Source organism: Aethalodelphis obliquidens, unplaced genomic scaffold (assembly GCF_003676395.1).
Source record: "Aethalodelphis obliquidens isolate GAN/ISIS:26980383/991018 unplaced genomic scaffold, ASM367639v1 scaffold9, whole genome shotgun sequence".
In the NCBI taxonomy this organism is placed as follows: Eukaryota; Metazoa; Chordata; class Mammalia; order Artiodactyla; family Delphinidae; genus Aethalodelphis; species Aethalodelphis obliquidens.
The window spans coordinates 35769652-35793371 of NW_020837953.1; the positions used below are offsets into that span (position 1 = coordinate 35769652).

General features: G+C 48.0%; 1 long non-coding RNA gene across 1 annotated transcript in view; it reads right to left on the reverse strand.

Moving 5' to 3' along the window:
- Window positions 1–1188: 1188 nt before the first annotated feature.
- Window positions 1189–23720, reverse strand: part of LOC113622085 (uncharacterized) — a 35706-nt gene continuing 13174 nt past the window's right edge. Inside the window, exon 2 of the long non-coding RNA XR_003433402.1 lies at window positions 1189–1423. This is a non-coding gene — a long non-coding RNA (uncharacterized LOC113622085). The remainder of the gene's footprint in view (window positions 1424–23720) is intronic.

Below are 23720 nucleotides of genomic sequence, written 5' to 3' on the forward strand. Positions count from 1 at the left end.
TTCTCTTTCCCCCATTTCAGCTGAATGAAGAGGATGCTGAGGACCTACAGGAGGGTAGAACCGCCAGCCTGGGTCCCCGAGTCACTGCTTGGATGAGAGTAGCTGAAGAGAGCCACCTGACCAGAAATTCCACATTGTATTAAGCTGCTGACATTTTAGAGTTGTCTGTTACAACAGTTAGCCTACCCTGATAAGCCAATACTCAAATGGAATTAACTGCTATTTGTCTGCCCTCCCCAGTAGACTGTAAGATGCATAAGAATAGGAACTTGTCTATCTCACACAACACCATATCCCCAGAACTTAGCATCCATGCCCTGCATATTGTAGGAACTCAATATCCGTTCGTTGGTTGGATAAATAATAAATAAATGAATACAACCTTAGTGGATGGGGTAGGCTACTCTCAACACGATGGGGACACTGTAGCAACCCGGAGCCCACCCAGTTCCAGGAGGGAGACTCAGTTTAAAGCTTTGGCCTAGGGGAGAGCAGCCTGTGCAGATTCCACTCCAGGGAGCTGAGCTCAAGCAAAGCCAGGGCCAAGGTCATCAATCAATGTGGGAGCCGAGGGGCAGAGTGCCCATCAGGGGCTAGAGTGGCAGTAACAAGAAGAGTCAGGAGGATGGGATAAAGTGAGCATGGGACTAGGAGTCAGGAGCCGCAGATTCTGGGACCCGCTGCATGACCTTGGTAAATAACTTCCCCTCTCAGAGTCTCAGTCTCCCCCTGCTGTGAAAGAAAAAGAGGGGGTTGGACATTCCCCCCTCCAAAAAAAAGTCTTTGGAGCCTGAAGATATAAAACGGATGCACGTGGAATGGCTCTAATTAAAGCTAGAGAAAGGTGTCAGAGCCAATCCCTACCAATCTCCTGAGTCACCTTCTCAGAACCTTATGCTCCATCCTCTCTCAGCCAGACTAAGACTTCCCAGACTCTCGGCCTAGACAGAAGCTTCCAGATAACCCAGCCAAACCCCCAATCCCTGCTTGAACACCTCCAGTGATGAAGAACTCACTACCTCCTTGGCAGCCCCTAAGGCAACACTAACGGCTAGATTATCCACCAGTTGCAGTCTGTAACCCTGGGCTGTGCACCCTGGGTCTATGTTCTCTTCCACCACAGTCTCTGAGCAGCCCAGCTAGAGACCACACCTTGAAAAGCTGGCCTCCGAAAATAACAGTAATAGCTAACAGGTTTTGGCCATGTCTTTTTCTAAGTACTTTACATATATAACACATTCAATCCATATAGTAACTCCATGAAGTATGTACTGTTATTATTTTACAAATGAAAAAATCAAGGCATAAAGAGTTTAAGTCACTTATCCAGTGTCATACAGCTAGTAAGCAGTAAAGCTGAGATTCAAATCCAGACCATCTGATTACCTGTTCTCAACTGCTTCTCTGATGTGGAGAAATCCGGCTACAATAAAAGGGAGAGGACCATGGTGGTTAATATCACCTGTATAATATTACTTGTATATGCGCCTGGTGCTTTCATAATAAGCATTTTACAAATACTCATTGATTTAATCCTTAAGCAATTCTATAAAGGAGACACTATTATCAACCCTGTTTTACAGATGAGGAAGCTGAGTCACAGAGAGGTTAAGTAAATGACTCAACGTCACACAGCTTATAAGTGGTGGAGTCAGGATTTTAACCCAGGCAATTTGGCTCTGGAGTCTGTTGAAAATCTCAAAGAATTGACAGAAAACTGGAACTATTATAGCAGGGGATTATACTAAGGTTTCATGACACAAGGTTAATATACAAAAGTCAATTGCTCTCCTATACATCAGCAATTAACATGTTTGACACCCAACGTTACCTTTCAATTATACATATATTGAGCATTTGCCACGTGCTAGCCCTGTGCTGGGTGCTCCATATGCAGTAGCTCATTTAACCTTCTCAAAACCCTGTATGGGCAGAAAAAGCATTTGATAAAACCCAATACCCATTCATGATTTTAAAAAAAAAACAAAAAACCTCTCAGCAAACTGGGAATAGAGGGAAACTTCCTCAACTTGATAAAGAACTACCAAAAACCTATAGTTAACATCATACTTAATAGTGAGAAACTAGATGCTTTCCCCCTAAGACTGGGAACAAAGGAAGAATGAATCATTTTACAACTCTTAGTCACCATTGTGACTGGAAGTCCTGCAGTAAGATGAGAAAAGGAAGTAGGAGGTATGCAGATTGGGAAAGGAGAAATAAAGCTGTCTTTGCTCGCAGATAACATGATTGTTTATGTTGACAATCTCAAAGAATTGACAAAAAAAACCTCCTGAACTATTATGTCAAGGGATTATAGCAAGGTTTCAGGATTCAAAGTTAATATACAAAAGTCAATTGCTCTCCTATATACCAGCGATGAACAACTGGAATTTGAAATTAAAAACACAATACCACTTACATTAGCACCAAAAAATCAGATACTTAGGTATAAATCTAACCAAAAAAATATAAGATCTGTATGACGAAAACTACAACTCTGATGAAAAAAATCAAAGATCTAAATAAATGGAGAGATAGTCTACGTTCATGAATAGGAATACTCAGTATTATTAAGATACCAGTTTTTCCAACTTCGCCTACAGATTCAAAGCAATCCCCATTAAAACCTGAGCAAGCTACTTGCGGATATCAACAAACTGATTCTAAAGTGTATATGGAAAGGCAAAAGATCCAGCATATCCAACACAACAATGAATAAGAAGAACAAAGTCAGAGGTTTGACACTACCTGACTTCAAGACTTACTATAAAGCTACAGTAATCAAGACACTGTGATATTGGCAAAATAATAAGCAACTAGATGAATGGAACAGAACAGAGAACCTCCAAAATGGACCCACATAAATACAGTTAACTGTTCTTTGACAAAGGAGCAAAGGCAATTCAATGGAAAAAGGATAACCTTTTCAACAAATGGTGCTGGAACAACTGGACGTCCACAGGGAAAAAAGAGAATCTAGACACAGTCCTTACACTTTTCAGAAAAATTAACTCAGAATGGATCACAGACCTAAAGGTAAAATGCAAAACTAAAGTACTTCCAGAAGATAACATAGGAGAAAATTTAGGTCACCTTCGGTTTGGCAATGAGTTTTTAGATATGCACCAAAAGCAAGATCCCTAAATGAAAAACTTGATAAGTTGGACTTCATTAAAATTTAAAACTTCTGCTCTGTGAAAGACACTGTTAAGAGAATGAAAAGACAAGCCACAGGCTGGGAGAAAATATTTGCAAACACATATCTGATAAAGGACTTGTATCCAAACATACAAAGAACTCCTAAAGCTCAATAGTAAGAAAAAAAAATACAGAATTTAAAAGATGGGCAAAAGATCTGAACACACTTCACCGAAGAAAATATACAGATAGCAAATATGGGTATAAAAAGATGCTCAACGTCATGTCATTAGGGAATTGCAAGTTAAAACAGTAATGAGATATCACTACATACCTATTAGAATAGCTAAAGTCCAAAAAATTGACATCACCAAATTCTGGTGAGGATGTGGAATTATAGGAATTCTCATTCACTGCTGGTGGCAATGTAAAAATGGTACAGCCACTTTGGAAGACAGTCTGGCAGTTTCTTACAAAGCTAAACATAGTCTATCATACAATCCAGCAATCATGCTCCTAGGTATTTACACAAATGAGCTGAAAACTCTGTCTACACAAAAACCTGCACACAGATGTTTATAGCAGCTTTATTCATACTTTTCTCAAACTGGAAGCAATCAGGAAGTCCCTCAAAAGATGAACAGATAAACAAACGGTGGTACATCCATATAATGGAATGTTATTCAACAACAAAAAGAAATGAGCATCAAGCCATGAAAAGACATGGAGGAAACTCAAATGCATATTATAAGTGAAAGAAGCCAGTCTGAAAAGGCAACATATTTTATAGTTCCAACTATATGACGTTCTGAAAAAAGGCAAAATTATGGAGACAGTATAAAGATCAATGGTTGCCAGGAGTTCTTGTGGCTGGGGGAGGGGGAAGCAAGGGAAAAGAATAGATGGAACACAGGGAATTTTTAGGGCAGTGAAACTATTCTGCATGATACTGTAATGGTGGATACATGATGTCATGCATTTGTCAAAATCCATATAACTGTCAACACAAACAGGGAACCCTAATGTAAACTATGCATATTAGTTAATAATAATATAACAATGATATATCAATTACAACAAATATACTACACTAAAGCAAGATGTTAATAAAAAGGGAACTCTGGGGCTTCCCTGGTGGCGCAGTGGTTGAGAATCCGCCTACCGATGCAGGGGACACGGGTTCGTGCCCCGGTCCGGGAGGATCCCACATGCCGCGGAGCGGCTGGGCCCGTGAGCCATGGCTGCTGAGCCTGAACATCCGGAGCCTGTGCTCCGAAACGGGAGAGGCCACAACAGTGAGAGGCCCGCGTACCGCAAAAAAAAAAAAAGGGAACTCTGTGTGTGTGTGTGTGTGTGTGTGTGTGTGTGTGTGTGTGTATTGTCTGTTGAGGGCTATGTGTGGGAACTCTCTGTAGTATTGCTCAATATATCTATAAACCTAAACTTGTTCTAAAACAAAGTCTATTAATTTAAAAGAAAATCCCTATATGGGCAGATTATTATTACTCCTATTTTGGAGAGATTATTATCACCCTCATTTCAAGGAGGAATATTTTATTTACCCTCTTTTATAGAAGAAGACATTGAAGTTTAAGGAAGTAGCATGCATCATTCAAGGTCACACAACGGGCAGGCAAAGGGCAGGATCGAGCTTTGATTAGTGGACAGGTGGCCAGAAACCCCTCAGGGTGCCCAGAAGCTACCAGTACTTGGAACAGACACAGACATTTGAGCCCCTGCTCAGCTACCTCCCACCCACATCCCTGCATCAAGGCCCTTCTGGTGGATCAAAGCAGAGACCTGCAGCCTACATACTGAGGCTGCTATGTGTGCAGTCATCACTGGACTCTTCGTGCTTACCATCTATATGCAGGAAACCCAGGCGGCGTCTGCAAAAGTCTATCCTTGTCAGGTTGGTTCGGTACCAAGAGGTGAATTGATGTGCAGAACAGAAAGACAGCTTAGGGTGGAAATTAGACCTTTGCCCAGTTGCCATGGCACCAAACAGACTAGAAATATAGGATGTGGGTATAAATTGGTCCTGTCACCACCACTTATTCCAGCATGGTAAGCCCATGATTGAAAGGGACTTCCAATGGCATCAGGTCCAACAATAACCTCCCACCACAACCAGAACCGAATGGGCCCCAGTTCATGAAGAGGTGACATCTGCCATAGGAATTGCCAAGACCACCCCTGGATGGGCATCAGGAGTGGAATGGATGGCAGTTTCCTGAGTGCTGACTGTGAAGCTAATCTCAGACAAGTGGGAAATGCCTAGGACGACTGGCAAACCCCACCAACCTCTGACCTGGGGCAAGGAATGTTTGTGTTCCCCCGGAATTCATGTGTTGAAGCCCTAATCCCAAACTGATGGTATTTGGAGGTGAGGCCTTTGGGAGATAAGTAGGTCATGAGGGTAGAACCCTTATGAATGGGATTAGTACCCTTATAAGAAGAGACACAGAGAGATGATCTCTCTCCTCCACGTGAGGACACAGCAAGGAGATGGCCATCTGGAAACCAGGAAGCAGGGCCTCACCAGAACCTGACGATACTGGCACCCTGGCCTCAGACTTCCCACCCTCCAGAACTGTGAGAAATAAATTTCTGCTGTTTAAGCCACCCAGTCTTTGGTATTTTTGTTATAGCAGTCTGAACTGACTAAGATGGGTGTTAAGATTCTTGCCAAGAGCCTGAGAGCCATCAGAGATGAAGGAAACATGTCCATCTGATGCCTGGTCAGAGAACCACAGGGCAGCCTGGAAGCAGGAAGAATCATGACCACAGACCCTTGGGCTATCCCAGGGAGGACCTTCTGGCTGGGGGAAGAAACAAACAACAGTCTGAGAACATGATAAAAGACTCTTCTTTGTCTATAAGAAGGTTTTTCACGCTGAATACCTATGTTTCAGCTCCCAGCCGGAGCCATTTATGAAGGCCTTTCTTCTACATAGTCTTATTTAAACTCTCAACAGCCCTGGGAGGTGGGTGTATACATCCCCATTTGACAGATGAGGTAACTGAGGCTCAGAGAACTGAAATCACCTCATGCTCACAGTCACATGAAAATTAATGACCAGAACTCCTCCTCAGACCCTCTGACCCCACAGCATACCTCTTCCACTACCCCGACATTGCCCAGCACATAGAAAGTGTACAGGAAAACTTGACAGAGTTTCACCAAAAGGAATGTTGTCCTTTAGCTCCACTTCTGCAGGGGCCCAGCAAAGGGCTGTCTTTTCCCACCATAACCCCAATAAGTGAGGGAAGGTGGCTTCATCCACCACCTTGGGTCATGGTTACCCACAGCAGAATGTCCCAGGCAAACCTGAGGCGGGGTCACTGAGAATGACCCTGGGCCAGAAGGAAGGAGGCTGTGTCTCCTCCACTGTCTGGAGGACCTAAGGCCAGTGGACTTGGCCTTTGAAGGAGAGGTCAGACCTATGGCTTATAGCCTTGGCTCTGCCGCTGGCTGGCTCCATGATAAGGATAAGGATCAAGAGCCTTAAAATAGCCATCCCTTTGACCCAATATTCCATTTCTGAATTATGGATCAGATAGTGAGGTTATGGACTACAACTCATAAGTGCTTTCCTAGTAATTGAAATTTACATCTATAAAGATTTTGAGATAACAGGAAAATTTATATTCCAATGTTAAGTATAAAATGGAATACATAATTGCCTACTAAGTATAACCCCAACTATGTAAAATAAAATGTGAAGAAAAAAAGACCAGAAAGAGACACACCATGATATTAGCATTAAATAAATAGAAAAGAAAATGACTTCTGTCTACATGCTATTTCCAACTTTTCTGCTTTATTGCTTCTGTAAAGGAAAATATAAAATCAACTTTATTTTTTTTTAACATCTTTATTGAGGTATAATTGCTTTACAATGGTGTGTTAGTTTCTGCTGTATAACAAAGTGAATCAGCTATACGTATACATATATCCCCATATCCCCTCCCTCTTGTGTCTCCCTCCCTCCCTCCCTATCCCACCCCACTAGGTGGTCACAAAGCACCGAGCTGATCTCCCTGTGCTATGCGGCTGCTTCCCACGAGCTATCTATTTTACATTTGGTAGTGTATATATGTCCATGCCACTCTCTCACTTCGTCTCAGCTTACCCTTCCCCCTCTCCACTTTATTTTTAAAACAAAATATAATGGGTTGGAAGATTCAATGTCATAAAGATGTCCATTCTCCTCAAATTGATGTGGAAACTCAATGAAATCACAATAAAAGTCTCAGCAGACTTTTTGTGTATATATATATGTGAAAAGCGACAAGTTGATTCTAAAACTAGTTAGAATGTAAAGAACCAAGAATAGCCAAGTCAAATGTGAAGAAGAACAAGCTAGAGAACTTCATACCATGTGCTATAGACTAAATGTTTGTCTTCCCCCCAAATTCACATGTTGAAATCCTAACCCCCAATGTGATGATATTAAGAGGTGGGACCTTTGGGGGGTGATTAGGTCATGAGAGTGGAGCCCTCGTGGATGGGATTAGTGCCCCTATGAAGGCGACCCCAGGGAGCTCTCTCATCCCTTCGGCCAGGAGAGGACACAGTGAGAACACAGCCGTCTGTGAACCAGGAAGTGGGCTCTCACCAGACACTGAATCTGCCAGCACCTTGATCTTGGACTTCCCAGCCTCCAGCACTGTGAGAAATTTCTGTTGTTTATAAGCCATCCGGTCTACGGTATTTTTATTAAAGTAGCCTGAAAGGACTAAGACACTACTTATACTACATACCACGACTGTTGTAAAAGCTAGAGCAATTAAGACAGGATGGTACTGGTGCCAGTATAGACAGACCAATACAATAGACTAGAGAGTCCAGGAACAGACCCACACATGTGGTACTTGATCTACAATAAAGCTGACCCTTCAGTGTGGTGGGGAAAGGGAGGGCTTTTCAATAAATGGATCAACTGGGTATCCCTATGAGGAAGAATATCTTGACCCCACTGAAACACCATGCACACAATTATTCCAAATAAAGTATAGATCTAAATATGAAAGATAAAATGACAAAGCTTCTAAACATAAGAGAATATCTTCATGACCTTTGGGCTGGCAAAACTTTCTTGAACAAGGCACAGAAAGCACTGACCATAAAGGAAAAAGACTGATAAATCTGGGTACATTAAGATTAAGAACTTCTGTTGATCAAAAGATACCACTATGAGAGTGGAAAGATAAGCTAAGGAGTGGGGGAAATCTTTGTAATACGTATATCTGACAAAGCACTCACATGCAAAGCATGTAAAGCGCTCTACAAATCAGCAAGAAAAGGACAATATCTCAATATAAAAGTGGGCAGAAGAAATGGACAAATCCTTCACCACAGAGGCTCTCCAATGGCCAGATTAAAGTCGCATGTTGTTTCAAGCCCATATTAATAGCTAAAGTGAAAAGACTGACGAAGTGTTGGCAAGGATGTGGAGCAACTGGAACACTCATTCTCTGCTGGTGGAGTATAAGCATGTACACCCACCTTGTTAAACTGTTTGGCGACATCTTCTAAAGTGAATACACACAGCGTGCCCTCTTTATCTGCAGGTTCCACATCTGCAGATTCAACCAGCACTGGATCAGTCCGTGTACCGTGTTTATGATCAGCAGTTGGTTGAATTCAAGGATGTGGAACCCGAGACGAAGGGCCTACTATGGGACCTGAGCATCCACACAGTTGAGTATCTATGGAGGGTCCTGAAACCAATCCCCCTCGGATACCGAGGGACGACCGTACATACTCCATGACCCAGTCACCTCATCTGTAGGTATAAACCCAAAAGAAATGAGTGGCCATGTGCCCCAAAAAGCATACACAAGAATGTTCTTGGCAGCATTAACAGCCCCAAACTAAAAAGAACCCACACATCCATTAACAGTAGAATAGATGGATAATCTGCGGTACAGTCATACAATGAATTCTACTCAGCAATGAGAAATGAGCAGTCTATGAATACACATAACAATGCATAACTCTCACATAGAGGAGCTTAAGAAAAAGAAGCCAAACACAAAACAACTGCATGCTCTGCTGACTGCACTTATATAAAGTACGAAAACAGGCAAAACTAATCTATGTTGATAGAAATCAGGATAGTGATTGCCTTTGAGGGATGGTTAGAGAATGGAATGGGGCACATGGGGGAGGAGGTGTCCTGGGGGTGCAGGTGATGTCCTTGACCTGGGTGCCGGGTGTTCAGGAGAGAAAGCTACTCTCACCTGGCCTTCCTCCCCATTCTCCTCCTCATCCTTGAGCCAGAACCTTCTCCCTGGGCAGCCTCTCCTTCTGGAACATTCCAACTCCAGACTTCACATCACGATTCTTGGACACCTTCCTCCAGCTGAAGGCTACCTCAAACACTCCTGTGACACTCATGACCCTCAGCAGTGCCCTCACCTTGTCCCCCTTCCTGATCCTTCCACACCCCAAACCCCCCCCCCACCGTTTCCTGAACTTCCCAGCCCAGCACTGCCCCACTGCCCTCCATCTCTGCCATCATCCTCTTTAAAGCCGCTCAGTGGTCTCCTAGCCTCTCCCTGCCTCCTCCCAAACACCTCCCGCACATCGAGAGAAGTGTCTCCTTCTTCCCGTCCCTCAAACTCATCCGTGCATCTGCTTGGTGCTCCCTCCTCCCCTACCCGTGCCTGACCACCTCCCCAGTCAACCCTTCCCCTCCTTCAGACTCAGCTTAGTATCATTTCGTCAGATGAGCCTTTCTCCATCCCCATTACACCCACCCAGAGCTGCCGGCCCTTCTCCCCCAGTGACCTCCAGAGCACTTGTTATCACCTGATGTTCATGCATCTTCCCACTAAGCTCCATGAATGAGGAGAGGAACTGTGTTGTGCCGCTGTCTGACACAAAGGAGGTGCTTGGGAAGGACTTTAGAATGGTGGGACGAATGGATGGATGAATGAACTATATGGCTGTGTCCACAGTTATCACTGTCTCCTCAACCATGTGACCCTCATGGAGACTCCCCCTTTGCCAAACTACCTTCTAGGAAAGGCACGTTTTGGCTCATCTCCTGACTGTGTCTATTTCACTCCCGCAAAACCAGGCATTTCAGGACAGAATCCACCAGGCTTGCCATGGTCTTGAATTGACCTTCATTACTCACGACCATTTTGATTACAAGTGACAGGAACTAGCATGAAAGGGAGAGATTATTCACACACACACACACACACACACACACACACACACACACACGAGTCTGCTTTGGCTTCAGGCAAGGCTGGCTGCAGACCGTCAGCCATCACATCAGGCTTCTGTCTCCTCCCCATCTCTGAGCCAGCCTAACCCTCAGGTGAACAGTCCCTCCCCTCATGAAGGCAGAATGGCCACCAGCAGCTCCAGGCTGGCCTTCTACCCTCTCGCTAACCCCAGCAGAAAGAAGGTCTCTTTCCCAATGATTCCAACAAAAGTCCCAGATCTTGGTTTCACTGGCCAAGTTTGGGTCTATCCCTTAACCAGTCTCTGTGGTCCAAGGGATGAAATGCTCTGATTGGCCAGGCCTGGTCATGTGCCCAGTTCCTGGAGATGTAGACCCAGCGTGTTGGCGAGAGCCCCGCTTTTTATGAGTTATAAAAATGGCAGTGACCGTTTATTCCAGGCTTTGAATGGTCCAGACCTTTCACTCAGTCCTACATCTGTGTTCCCATTTCATCTTTAGAAGGATCCTGCAAGGACAAGATTATGATCTCCATCTTAGAGACAAAGAAATGGAGCCCTGGGCAGGAAGTGACTTTCTCAAGGTCAGTGGGGGGAGCAGGCTAAGGACCTGGCTCCCAAGTCCACAGCTTTAGCCAGGCCAGCTTCTGCCCGTCTCCATGATCTCACCCTCCACTCTCCCAATCCCCAGCCCCGCCCACTAGTCTCTGCTGTGCCCAGGACTCAGCACCTCCCAGACACCAGGAGAGCCTAGAGGAGATGAGACAGGGCATGCCCTCCACCCCTCCATCTGCCCATATACCCATCATGTCTCCTGCCCAGACAAGCAGGATGGAGATGGACAGGAACGGTCACCATGGCTAAGCCTTGGCGACTTCCCCACTCTAGTGCTCCTGCCCCTCGCCTGTCCACCCCCCCCCAGGACCTGCTGCCAAGCCTGGGGAAGCGGGTGGCGGTGAGCCCTGACTGGGCAGCTGAGGGGTTCCCAGCCTCCCCAGTCCGAAGGAGGCCAGCCCCCTTGGAAAGGCAGGTCCTCCCATGGCTCCCATAGAAGAGTGGAGATGAGGAGTTGAGCCCAATGGCAATCGAAGGACAAGACAGGGATAAATATCACATTTGGATTAGATTCATGTCTTAAATGTATTTGCCCTTTGCAAATCCTTAGTCAAACTAAGATATACCCCAGGTCCCTTTTTCACATCTTTCCTTGAATCAAGTCCCAGAAATGAGGTTCTAGTTCAAACCTTTAGGAATAATAATAACAATAGCAGCTCTTGTATTGCATCAGCTCCATGCCAGGCGCTGTTCTAAGCACTTCACAAATTATAACTCAGTTCTTCCTCTCAATAATTCTATGAGGTAAACATTATTATACCCCCACTTTACAGGTAAGGAAACTGAGACACACGAGGGAAAATATAAAGCCACTCTTGGACTTCTTTGGTGATTTATGTTAGCTCGGCCTCTGACTGCTGAGAAGCCTGCATGACGGAGCCCAACACGCTTGGCCCACTTGGCTGACTTCAATGGGTTTTGCTGCATCTTCATCTTTAATTGTCTACTTTCATTATGTTCTATTTCGCAAGCGATCCCAGAAGCTTTTGGAAATAGGTATGGGTAAAATCCTAAATGATTTTTGAAACTAATTTCTTCCAATCATTTGTATACTTAATTAATTCACCGAACAAATAGCAACTGATAGCAAGGCTTGTAGGGACAATGTAGGGGGCAGACCTGGGAGGCCCGATAAGGACAGGGGCCAGATCACCCAGCACCCATGCGCCACAGTCAGGGAGTTGGATTTTATCCCATGGCAATGGGAAGCTGATCCAAAAGGCCACAGAGCCTAGTGGTTAGGAACATGGGCTCTGGAGCCAGACGGCCCGAGTTTGAATCCTGGCTCTATCACCCAACAGCTGCACGACCCTGGGTGGGTTACCTCTCTGGGCCCTCAATTTCCTCATCTGTAAATGGGGTTTGAAGTAGTACCAACCACAAAGGATAGTCGTGAGGACTGAATGAGTTTGTACATTTGAAATCTTAGGGGAGGGCCTGACACATAGAAGTGCTTTACCCTTAAGGTCTTTAAGCCATGTCCACTGGAAAGAGTAAGGACTCCCATTTTGCCACTAGAAGACTGCGGACCAAGTGACGTGGCCACCTCCAAGGTCACATAGGTGGTTAAAGCCACACAACATCCATGTACGAGGGCCTCCTGAGAGCCAGGGCTGTGCTGGGTACTGAAGCACCTCACTGCCTCAGACCCCATCCTAAAGGCGCCCACCAACATGGGACTCAGAAGGAGACCCCAGACATAGGGTCTGGGGTCAAGTGCTTTTGGTGTTCCAGTTACTCAGCTCTGCACCCTCACGGGGCTCCAGTTACTCTCTAATCAAGCTCAGCTCTGCACCCTGCGGTCCAACCAGCAAATCCTCCATGCAGTGCCAACCTCAACAAACACCCACCGTGCATCCAGCCCTCAGGGAAGAGATCAAGGTGCCACACATGTGATGCTGCCTTTGAGGAAACCCTCTGTCTTCCACATCCCTCCTGGGTCCTCCCCCAAAACAACAGAAGCTAGATAATGTGTGTGAAAGCACCAGGCCAAGTGCTTGGCACACAGTAGGCACTTCGTGAATACCTACCTATTTATTGTGAGGACCATCTCACTAGACAAGTGCAAAGAACTGATTGCCTCTGTCTGGAAGAAAATAAGCCCAGAACATGACGGGGTCACAAGATAATTCAGCATGCCAAGCTCTGTCCCATTAGTGGTCTCTCACCATCCTGGCCTTGTCTGATGGGGCAGACTCTGAAATGGGATCTAGGCACTTGGGGCTGAGTCTTAGCTTTGCTGTTAGTTCCATTTGAGCCTTTGGGTCTCCATGTCTCTGTTGGTGAAACAAGAGGTTTGGACTAGGCTTCTGTGAGCTTACAGCTATTTGGCCTCTATTCAAGGCATATTCACTGGTGCCTCACTCTGTGCCAGGCCCCTGGGCTCAAGGATCCCACAGTGCTGGAGGGGAGACCCTGTCTGGGGGCATACAGAGTAGTCACTTGATCAATCCTGGAGGACTTCCCAGAGGAGGTGATGTCGGGGCTGAGTCTCACAGGATGAGTAGGAGTCAGACGGGCCAAAGAGTGAGGATTCCACCTTGTGGTACTGAGCAGTCACAGTCAGACTAGTGTGACAGAGAAAGCACCATGGCAACTCAGTGGAGCAGGGACTAGAGGGGACATCTGAAGTCCAGAGAACAGTTAGGGGCAGGTGATGGGATCCAGGTGGCCTGCGGACATCCCAGGTTGGAGTTGATTACAGAATGTTCTGGACTAGGGGCTGGGGACTCCTCAGGCTGCAGGTGGGGGCCAAAGTCATGGGAACAGACAAAACTGTAAAGAAAGAGTGTACCGAGAGGAGCAGCTGGCAGAGGAGGGAGGTGGGAGAACCAACCAAGCATCCACCAGCCAGGAGCAGAAAGAGGAGGTGCAGGCCAGGGACCATGCTCCCCAATGTGCTACCCACTCAAGAGAACGAGGACCTGGAGGGTCTGTTTCCCATATATCCCCCCACTCAGCACAGAATGGACACATGCCCAACAAACGTTTGGGTTTTTTTGTGGGTTTTTTTTGTTGTTTTTGGTTTTTTTGCAGTACGCGGGCCTCTCACTGTTGTGGCCTCTCCCGTTGCGGAGCACAGGCTCCGGACGCGCAGGCTCAGCGGCCATGGCTCACGGGCCCAGCCTCTCCGCGGCATGTGGGATCTTCCCGGACCGGGGCACGAACCCATGTCCCCTGCATCAGCAGGCGGATTCTCGACCACTGCGCCACCAGGGAAGCCCAACTTTGGGGTTTTTTAAGGATTTAAATTAAGAGATTAAGGAAACCCAGGAGAGGTGGGGGGATAGAAAGTCCGGGGAGGAGAGTGGACTTCCAGGAGGAGAGAGCAACCTCCAGCTTCAGTGCTGCTGAGACGTCAAGACCGTGGGGTTTTGTCCCAGGATACTCCTCGGTACGCTTGGTGGGATTGGGAGGTGGGGAAAACAGACTGCAGCGGGGTAAGGAGTGGCTGGCAAGTGAAGACATGGAGACTGACCGTGAATGCAGAAGACTCTCTCTAGACCTTCTGGTAGAAAATAGAGGAGGAGGGACTTCTCTGGCAGTCCAGTGGTTAAGACTTCGCCTTCCAATGCAGGGGGTGTGGGTTCGATCCCTGGTCAGGGAGCTAAGATCCCACGTGTCTTGTGGCCAAAAAAACCCAAAACATAAAACAGAAGCAATATTGTAAGAAATCCAATAAAGACTTTAAAAATGGTCCACATCAAAAAAAAAATCTTAAAAAAAAAAGAAAGTAGAGGAGGAAGAGGGAGAAGGGGAAGGAGAAGGGAGGCGAGAAGGAGAAAAACAGTAGCTGGAGGAGAGTGTGAGGCCAAGAAATGGTTTAAATCCCAATTGGTTACTTGCTGAGTGACCTCAGATGAGTCAGGTCACCTCTCTGAGCCTCAGTTTTCTCAACTGTAAAGGGAAAGAGCTCCCACCTTACAAGGGGTTGGGAACACTGAGTGAGTTAACCATGCAAAGCACCTAGCACAGGGCCTGGCATGCCACAGGTTCCCAGGTGTGTCTTTGTCATCCTCACACCTGAGCCCCACCCCAGCTCAGGAAGGGCAGGATACTCTCATTAACAAATCATTATCCCATTTACACACGAAGAAACTGAGTCACAGAGTGGCGAGTGGCTTCTTAGTCTCTACTTTCTCAGTCCCGCCCCCAAACACACACAGCAGTCCCAGTCCTTCACTCATGTGGGAAAGGTAAGTATCTGGCACAAGGCCTGGCACAAGAAACATCTGTTGCTTGAACGAAGGGGAGAGAACAAGATAGAAACCAGAGGAAGGCTGCCTCAGCCTGGCAGCAACAGTGCTACAAAATAAAAAGAGGATCCTGGAAGGTAGCCAATCACAGCCAGGCATTGGGTCTTAGGGGCCAATCAGAGCCAGGCATAGGAGCCACAGGAACCATCTAGTCCAGGGATTCTCACATTGGGGTATCTCTCAGTTCACCTGGAGAGCCTGTTAAAACAGAGTCCTGGATCCCATCCCAAACCTACTTGGATCAAAATATCAAGGGGGACAGTCCAGGAATTTGCACTGCTAACCTGGCACCCCCGTGATGCTGATGCAGATGGCCTGTGGGCCACTCTTTGAAAGAGACAGATGGACCACATCTTTATTTTACAGAGGAGATGACCCAGGTCCAAGGAAGGGAAGACTTAAGATTGAGATCACAGGCAAAGCCATATAGGGTCTGACTCATAGCCTGGGTGTCCAGGCTCCAGGCCACTGTCACTCCTGGGGCCTGCAGGTGCCCTAAGGGTGGAAGGCAGGACAAGGAACAACAAAGGGGAAGAAAGAAGGGAAAGTATAGGATAACAGTCACATTTAAGGCAAGTAAGTTTCCGGAGGTAAGGCCCATTGCCCAACCTCAGAGCTGCTGTGTCAGAACGTGAACCCAGATCTGTCTGATGCTAGTGTCGACTCCCTAACCACCTGGCAGAACTGCTTCCCAGAGAAGCCAAAAGAGGAAGAAGAGGAGAGGAGGGGGCAGCAGCAGAGGGTCTTGCAGAGGCCCTAGGAGAGGGAGGTGGTGTGGCCTGTGTGGAGAGGGGGCAGAGTGCTCTCTCGCCTGGTGGCAGAGACAGGCTGGCTGCTGTGGGGCAGAGCGCCTGCCCATCCTGGTGCCCGCGGTTGCCATGCCGACCCCCAGGCTGTGTTTGCGGATGTTGTATTTGATTTCACACGTTTGGAACTCCAATTACATCACTTCGCAACACAGGGTTGCCATGACAGCTGGCCCCACGTTCCCGGGTGGCTCACACCTTGGAGGAGGAGGAGGGGCTCAGCTGGCTCACCCCCACCAAACCTCAACCCAGAACTCCCTTGAGCAGGGAGGCCAGGAATGTGGGGTTGGGAAGCACCTTGGAAATTAGTTAACATCTACATTTCATGAGGGGGAAACCAAGGTCTGCATGGGGAGTATGTGCCTCCTGCCCCCCTGACCGGTGCGCTCCCCACACCCTACACCCTACGTTCCTTTTAATGGAGTCTTTGCACACCTGGCTGCCCATGAGCTGAGCACCTGACAGCTGGCACCCGGCAACCAGCCTGGCCGTCTGCCCTGACTCAGCTCTCTGGGGCCTCGAAGCCCCTGGTCAATAGGCTACGTTTACCGACTCACACACATGGGCAAGTGCGGAGGTGGGACAGAGTGGCTGAGAACACCAGCTTTGGTGCCGGACCGGGTTCAAATGTTGGCTTCCCATTAACCAAGCGTAAGCTCTGGACAGTTCAGACCACCTCACTGAGCTTCCAATTCTACATCTGAAAACAATCATAGTGGTACAGGCTGCCGGCTGCTGGGAAGATTAACTGCATTTGTACATATAGAGCACCTATTACCTTACTGAACAGATAGAGAAAGTAGTGATAGTTGGTTTCTTTCTCTTCTTCTTCTCCTTTCTTTTTTTCTTTTTTTGTTTTTTTGTTATTGCCCTGTCACTGTAGCTAAATTCTAGACTCAGCTCCATCAACCTGCTCTGTGACTTTGGGCAACTAACTTCCCCTCTCTGGTCCTCTAAACTAGTAATGCAGTGATCTTTCCCCAGTGCTCACTCCCTCAGCATTAAACTCTCCATCCCATCCCTTAGCCCTAAATTCCAATTATTTAGCCTCTTATTTGCTGGCTTCCATCTATCAGGCAAAGTCAAATAGAAAGGCTGTTGGACTTGCTTCAAAAACTTCAATGGGCCCAGCTTCTTCTCTCACCAGCTGTGGGAAGAGAGCAAATCTGTCCATGGCCAGAGGCCCTGTCCTTCTTCTCTGTAAACGGGGACTGGTGATCCTTCCCCGACCTCTCTGCCACAGGCTCCCCGAGAGGATGCAAAGTCTCTCAAAACTCATAGGACTTTTTTTGTAATCAAGGCACTACCACAGCCAGCCTTGCAAAGGATCTGTCCCCAGAATCTAAAAGAGAGACACTATTTTAATTCCTATTTTTTTAGATGAGGAAAACGAGAGCCAGAGAGGTGACAGGAGCTGCCCACGATCTCAGCAAAAAAAATAAAATAAAATCCAGAAATATGCGAAGAGTTGTTACTGCAGAGGATGGCCGTGCCCCTGGGGCAGCCGCCATAGACTGAGAGCTTCCTGGGACACCAGGGAAACTCACCTACTGCCCCCAAGGCCACCCAACTCCCCACCTGGCCTCGACAACCCTGGACACGTCCCACATGCAAAGCCAGGACCAACACAAGCTGTTTCCCCTGGATGCCGCCTCCACCTTTCATGTACTTGAGTTTGCTGGAAAAATCAAACACTGCCACATGTGTGGGAGACATGCTCACTCAACTCAGTCCAACCCAGTGAGTCTTTCTGGGCTCAGACTCTGGCTAGGAGCAGAGCACAGGCTTGATCCCCCTGGGTTCAAATCCTTGCTCCCCCACTGCCATGCTGCGTGATCCCAGACCCTTGACCTGAGCTGCAGCTTCCTCATCTGTAAAATGGGAATGACAACTCTCATTTCAGAGTCCTCGGGAGGATGAAATGACATGGCAGGGGCCAGAGTTTCTGGCACCAACTTGCTCCCTAAATGTCCACTCCTGCCTTTCTTTCAGGCAGCCAGCCCCATACTGGGGGCTAGAGAACAGGAGAACTGAGGCCATGGTCCCTGCAACCCAGGAGCTTTTTGTACCAGCTCATCAGAGGCAAGACTAATCCTCATGAGAGAACTGAAGACAAGACAGTGTCCGGTCAAACACTGAAATGATACGTCCAGTGGGTTGCGAGAGATTGTGAGCACAGAGAAGGTGGACGGCACCGTGGGCTGGAGGAGTCAAAAAGGACTTCCTGGATGAAGAGCAGGGAAGCTGAAGGGCTGCCTGAAGACAGACATGTAAGCAGATAATCACAGTGCAGCGTGACGTATACAGCAATAAACGGAGACGGCAAAGGAGTGGTACGAAGGCCAGAAGAGACAGTTTAGTGAAGGCATCACAAGGGAGGAGACTCCAGAGCAGCGTTTTAAAGGATGAATGGGCTGTGCAAAGGAGGGAAGGTGGGATGTCACTGTGAGTAGGCAGAGGGAACGGCACCGGCAAAGGCACGGAGGTATGAACCAGTCCAGGGCACTCGATGAATTACTGGACCCAAAAACAGGTAGGTGCTGGTTAGAAAGAGAGACAGAGGGCAGATCAGGGGGGCCCTTAAAGGCCAGGCTAAGGGGCTTAGAATTAGTGGGGACCCCGGATGGCCCTATGGGGGGAACTGACATGACAAGATTTGAGGTTTAGAAGCAACACTCTGATGAAGAGGGGGTTGGGCTATGGACACTGAGAGTGAAATCAGAGGCAGGGAGACCAGAGAGAAGGTTTTGCAGTGGTCCCACTGAGAATCAAAGGTGTGAAGGAGAATAAGACAATTTAGAAAGTAAAACTGCTAGATTTTTTGTACTAAAACATACATAACATAGAATTTACATTTTAACTGTTTTTAAGTGTGCGGCTCTACGGTATTGACTACATTCCTGTTCTGTAACCATCACCACCATCCGCCTCCAGAACTTTTTCTTCTGCCACAACGGAAACTCTATGGCCGTTAAACGCTGGCTCCCCATTTCCCCTCCACCAAGGCCCTGGCACCACCATTCTACTTTCTGTCCTCATGAATTTGACTACGCAAGGTTCCTCATTTAAGTGGAATCACAGGATTCCACTTGTCCTTTTGTGACTGGCTTATTTCACTTAACCATAATGTCTTCAAGGTTCATCCATGTTGTAGCAAGTATCTGAATCTCCTTCTTTCTTAAAGCTGTACAGCGTCCCGTTGTATGGATACATTTTGTTTATCCATTCATCCATCAGTGGGCATTTGGGTTGCTTCCACATTTATGCTATTGTGAATAATACTTCTATGAACTTGACTGTACAAATATCTCTTCAAGACCCTGTTTTAATTCTTTGGGGTATATACCCAGAAGTGGAATTGCTGGATCATATGGTAGTTCTTTGCTCAACTTTTTGAGGAATCGCCATACTGTCTTCCACAGTGACTACACTATTTCACATTCCCACCCAGCAAGGCACAAGGGTTCCAACTTCTCCACATCCTTGCCAACACTTGTTATTTCTGGTTTTGGGATAGCAGCCATCCTGATGGGTATGAAGTGGTAACTTACTAGATCTTGATGAATGACTGCATGTGAGGAGTTGAGGCAGTAGGAGGATGAGGAAAAGGAGGAGAATGACTTCAGGGTTTGCAACTTGGCCAAATAAGTGGATGAAGATTCACCAGCTGAGCTGGGGGGCCTGGGAGGAGACACTGGCAGGAGGAAGAACTCGGGGGCCACAGAACTGAGGGTTCTGGTTGAATATTGGAGTCTGGAGGTCTGTGCTGAAAATTGTAAGTCACCAGCATATGATGTGAAGCCAGGAGCAATAACAAGATTACTTAGGAAATATGGGATACAGAAGAAAAGGGAGGCCCAGAACAGAGGCCTGGGGTCCCCACAAATGGAGAGAGAGCGGTAACAGTCTGAAAGATAGGAAAGCCAGGAAACCATTCTGAAGTTGCATAGCCTAGGATTAGATTCTGCTGTAAGCGACAGAAAACCCAATCAGCGGCTTAATCAAGATACAGGTTCTATTTCCTCCTACATAAAAAGAAGTTTGGAGGGAGGCAACCCACCATCATCAGAGACTCGGGCTCTTTCTGTCTCTTGCTCTGTGCTATTTTTAGCGCTGATTTCCACATTCAAGTTCGCTTCATCATCAAAAGATTGCTGCTGCAGCTCCAGCCATCATGTTCACGCTCCAGAAGCAAGAAGGTGGAAGAAACAAGAGTAGGAAATTTGCCTCCTTGCTGATACTGCTCGGACTCTGTAAAACAGATTTCCTGGAAGCCCTTTCCCATCCTTTCCCATAGCTTCCACTTACACCTCATTGGCTACCCCAGGTGCAAGGGAGGCTGGGAAATGTGGCCTTTTAGCAGAGCACATTGCTTTCCAAAAGAAAACCTGGCTTCTATTAGTAAAGAACCAGGGGAGAATGGCTCTAGGGGAGGCCATTGGCAGACTCTAAAACAGAAGGGGGCACTTTCCAGAAAGGAAAAAAAAATGGTAGGATGCATTAGCTGAGGCATAAAGGGTTAACCACTGGATTTAGCAATGAGGTTACTGATGTCCTTCTGCAGGATGACTTGGGAGGGTGGATGGCAATGCCTTGAAGCATGAAAGGGGGAAATGAAGGCATGTTACCTGACCACACTTGGGAGGTTCCAGGTGAAGGGATGAGCTTGGTACCTAGAGACAAGACATGGGATCAAGCGTCCTTTATCTTGAGATATGAGGACTTAAACATAATAATAGGCTACAAGGGCTGAGCCAGAGAAGTGGGGTGAAGGGGTCAAAGAGAATGGAAATTACTGAAGGTGCAAGGCCCCAGGGAGATGGGAGAGAACAAGGGTCCAAAAGAGAGTGGAGGGAGCAGCCCTCACCAGGCAGAAGGCCTCAACCTGGGGGCCAGAGGACAGAAGATGAAGATGGTGTGGAGAGGGGTGAGGGGGTGGGAAATCAAGGACGTTCCCACCAAGGCCTGGGGGTCTTGATGAGGCAACAGGCAAGATCACCCCTTCCATGTGAGAGGGCTGGAAACAGCCAGGGGCCCCGAGGAGGGTGATGAAGGCCAGGTGAGGTGATGAGGGCCTGGAGAGGGGACCACCCGCTCAAGAAAAGGGCCTGAAAGGAGGTGCTGAGGGCCCAGCTATGGCTGGAAACCGTGCATCTGTAGCAGCTGTGACCCATCAGGCAGCGATTTTCTTCAGTGATGCTCAAGTAAGCAAGCAGCAGAGAGAGGAGGGTGGGGTGATCAGGACCAGGGGCTCTGGGGGCAGATGGAGGCCTGGGGGAGGGAAAGGAAGGGCTCAGGAAGCTGCCAGCTCAGCGCAGCTGTCGGTGCAGGAGGACGGGAGCTGCTCAGCATCAGGGAGTGGAGCTCGGAGTAGGGATTCAGAGGAGGCAGTCCTGGGGGATGATGAGGCCCAGGGTGGCCACGGGGTGGGCAGGTGGAGGGAATGGAGACAAGGCAGTCCAGGAACTGAGTGACCAGGTGCTAGACAGGCCATCCACGAAGTCACTAAAGTCACCCTGGATGACAGTAGGATGGAGTGGAGGGAAGGGCGTGAGCCAAGTCTTCAGGGAATGTGCAGGGTGGCAGGGAGGTCAGCGGGACGGCAGTGACAAGGATCCCAGCCTGCCAGAGAATGGCAGGGTTAGGAAGGCGTGTCCCCAAGGAAAGCTGGGTCCTATGAGGGGGAGGGAGCTGGTGTCAGGCTGAGAAGGTGGCGGAGCATCTGTGAGCTATAAAGACATCCAGGACCTGCACAGGGGACCAGAGGCCTGGGCGAGGATGGTGTCTATGGTGAGGGGAAGGAAGGCAAGAAAATGGAAGGATGAGACTGCATTATCCTACCATACAGATGAGAAAACAGAGGCCCAGAGAGAAGAGACTCACCCAGGGTCACACAGAAAGTGACTGAACTTGAACCGGACCCAGGCCTTTGCTCCGGCCACTCAAGCCTACACAGATCCCTTCACATCTCTAGGCCTCAGTTTCCCCACCCATCAAACAAGATCAGCAGGTGTGGTGGCTAGATCTCAGCCGCAACCCGTGAAGATTTGGGGGTTACACAAAAGTTCTTGGGGTGAGAGACCCCCTTCTCCCAGCCCTGCCCATGTAACTGAGTCACCTCCGAAATGACAGAACTACAACAATTCCCCCAGCTCTGTGTTAGGTCATCGGGGGAACTGAGTCACAGGAAAGGTGGAGACTACAAGGAAGCTGGTGGTTGATGCAGGTGAAATCGGGCTGCCACCAGGACCATCACACCCTTGGTAACCCACCCGTGTTGATCTGGCCACAACAAACCCTGTAGAGTGAATGGGCCTCAACACCAAAGGCTTATTCCCCACCTCCCTGCCTGTCTTCATCCCACCCCAGTTCCTCTACAAGCCTCTGGAGCCGTCCTCCCACGGCTTGCTTCTTGTCCCTCTCCTGCTGTAGTCTTCCATAGCGTCCCATTGCCTATATAAAAAATCAGGTTCTTACCTAGCATGCCAGGCCCTTGTGACTCAAACCCATTGCCCTCCACAGCAACACTATCCAAGAGTCCTCCACTCCAACCCATGCTTCTCAGCTCCAGGCCTGGGTCATGCCATTCCTCAGCCCCACCCCCATCCAATAGGGAATAGCGTTTCCTCTCTGCCGATCCAAGTCATACAAATATAAAAACAAAACCCCGATGTCACCATGTCCTTTAGGTTCACCGTGGCCTTAATTTCAAAATAAAATCGTTCAAAACCCTATGCCCCATACTTCAGAAAGCCCAAAGCCCTTCTTGATGTTCCTGGGACCTTGTGAGAGGGTTTAAGGTTCCTGTCTCCCTCCACTCCCAAATCTGCTCTTGGCCTGAGCCACGTCTCCACTGCATCCTGCTGTCTGCCGCCCCTCTCTGCTCCTGTGTGCAGCCTCTGCCATGACTCCTTCACCCCCAAAGGCCACGGACACAAGGCTGTGTGAGCAACAGAACCCACTGAAGGGTCAGGGAAAGAAGGGAGACACCTGGACCTAACCAGCAACACCACCAAAGTGACCAGTTCACTGTTTGGGACATTCCAGGGCCCTCACTGCCAGCCCATTCCCTGCCTCTGGCTGTTCCCACCTTCCCAAGCCCCTGTCTACCAAAGAGCCCACTGCTCATCCCCACCCAGCTTTGAGTCCTGGGCCTCCCAAAATCTCTCTCCAGTGGCCCAGAGGTGACTCCCAAACTCCTCCTCGTTACACAGACCCACGTCCTTCACTTTACAAGGAACTTCCTCTTCTAGACCAGGCCCGATGGGGGGTGAGGTGGGGAGACCCTGCCCTTTCATAACCAAAAAGGGCCTCTCAAGGGGTTTTGGCGCAGTGGTTAGGAATCTACCTGCCAATGCAGGGGACATGGGTTCGAGCCCTGGTCCGGGAAGATCCCACATGCCGCAGAGCAACTAAGCCCGTGCGCCACAGCTACTAAGCCCACGCGCCACAACCATTGAAGCCTGCACGCCTAGAGCCCGTGCTCCGCAGCAAAGAAGCCACCACAATGAGAAGCCTGCGCACCGCAATGAAGAGTAGCCCCCACTCACCACAATTGGAGACAAGCCCGCATGCAGCAACAAGACCCAACGCAGCCAAAAATAAATATGTAAATAAATTTATTTTGAAAAAAAAAACATTTAAGAAAGAAAAAAAGGGGGTTTTCTGAAGTGAAAGTGCAGCCTCCTTCTGTTACAG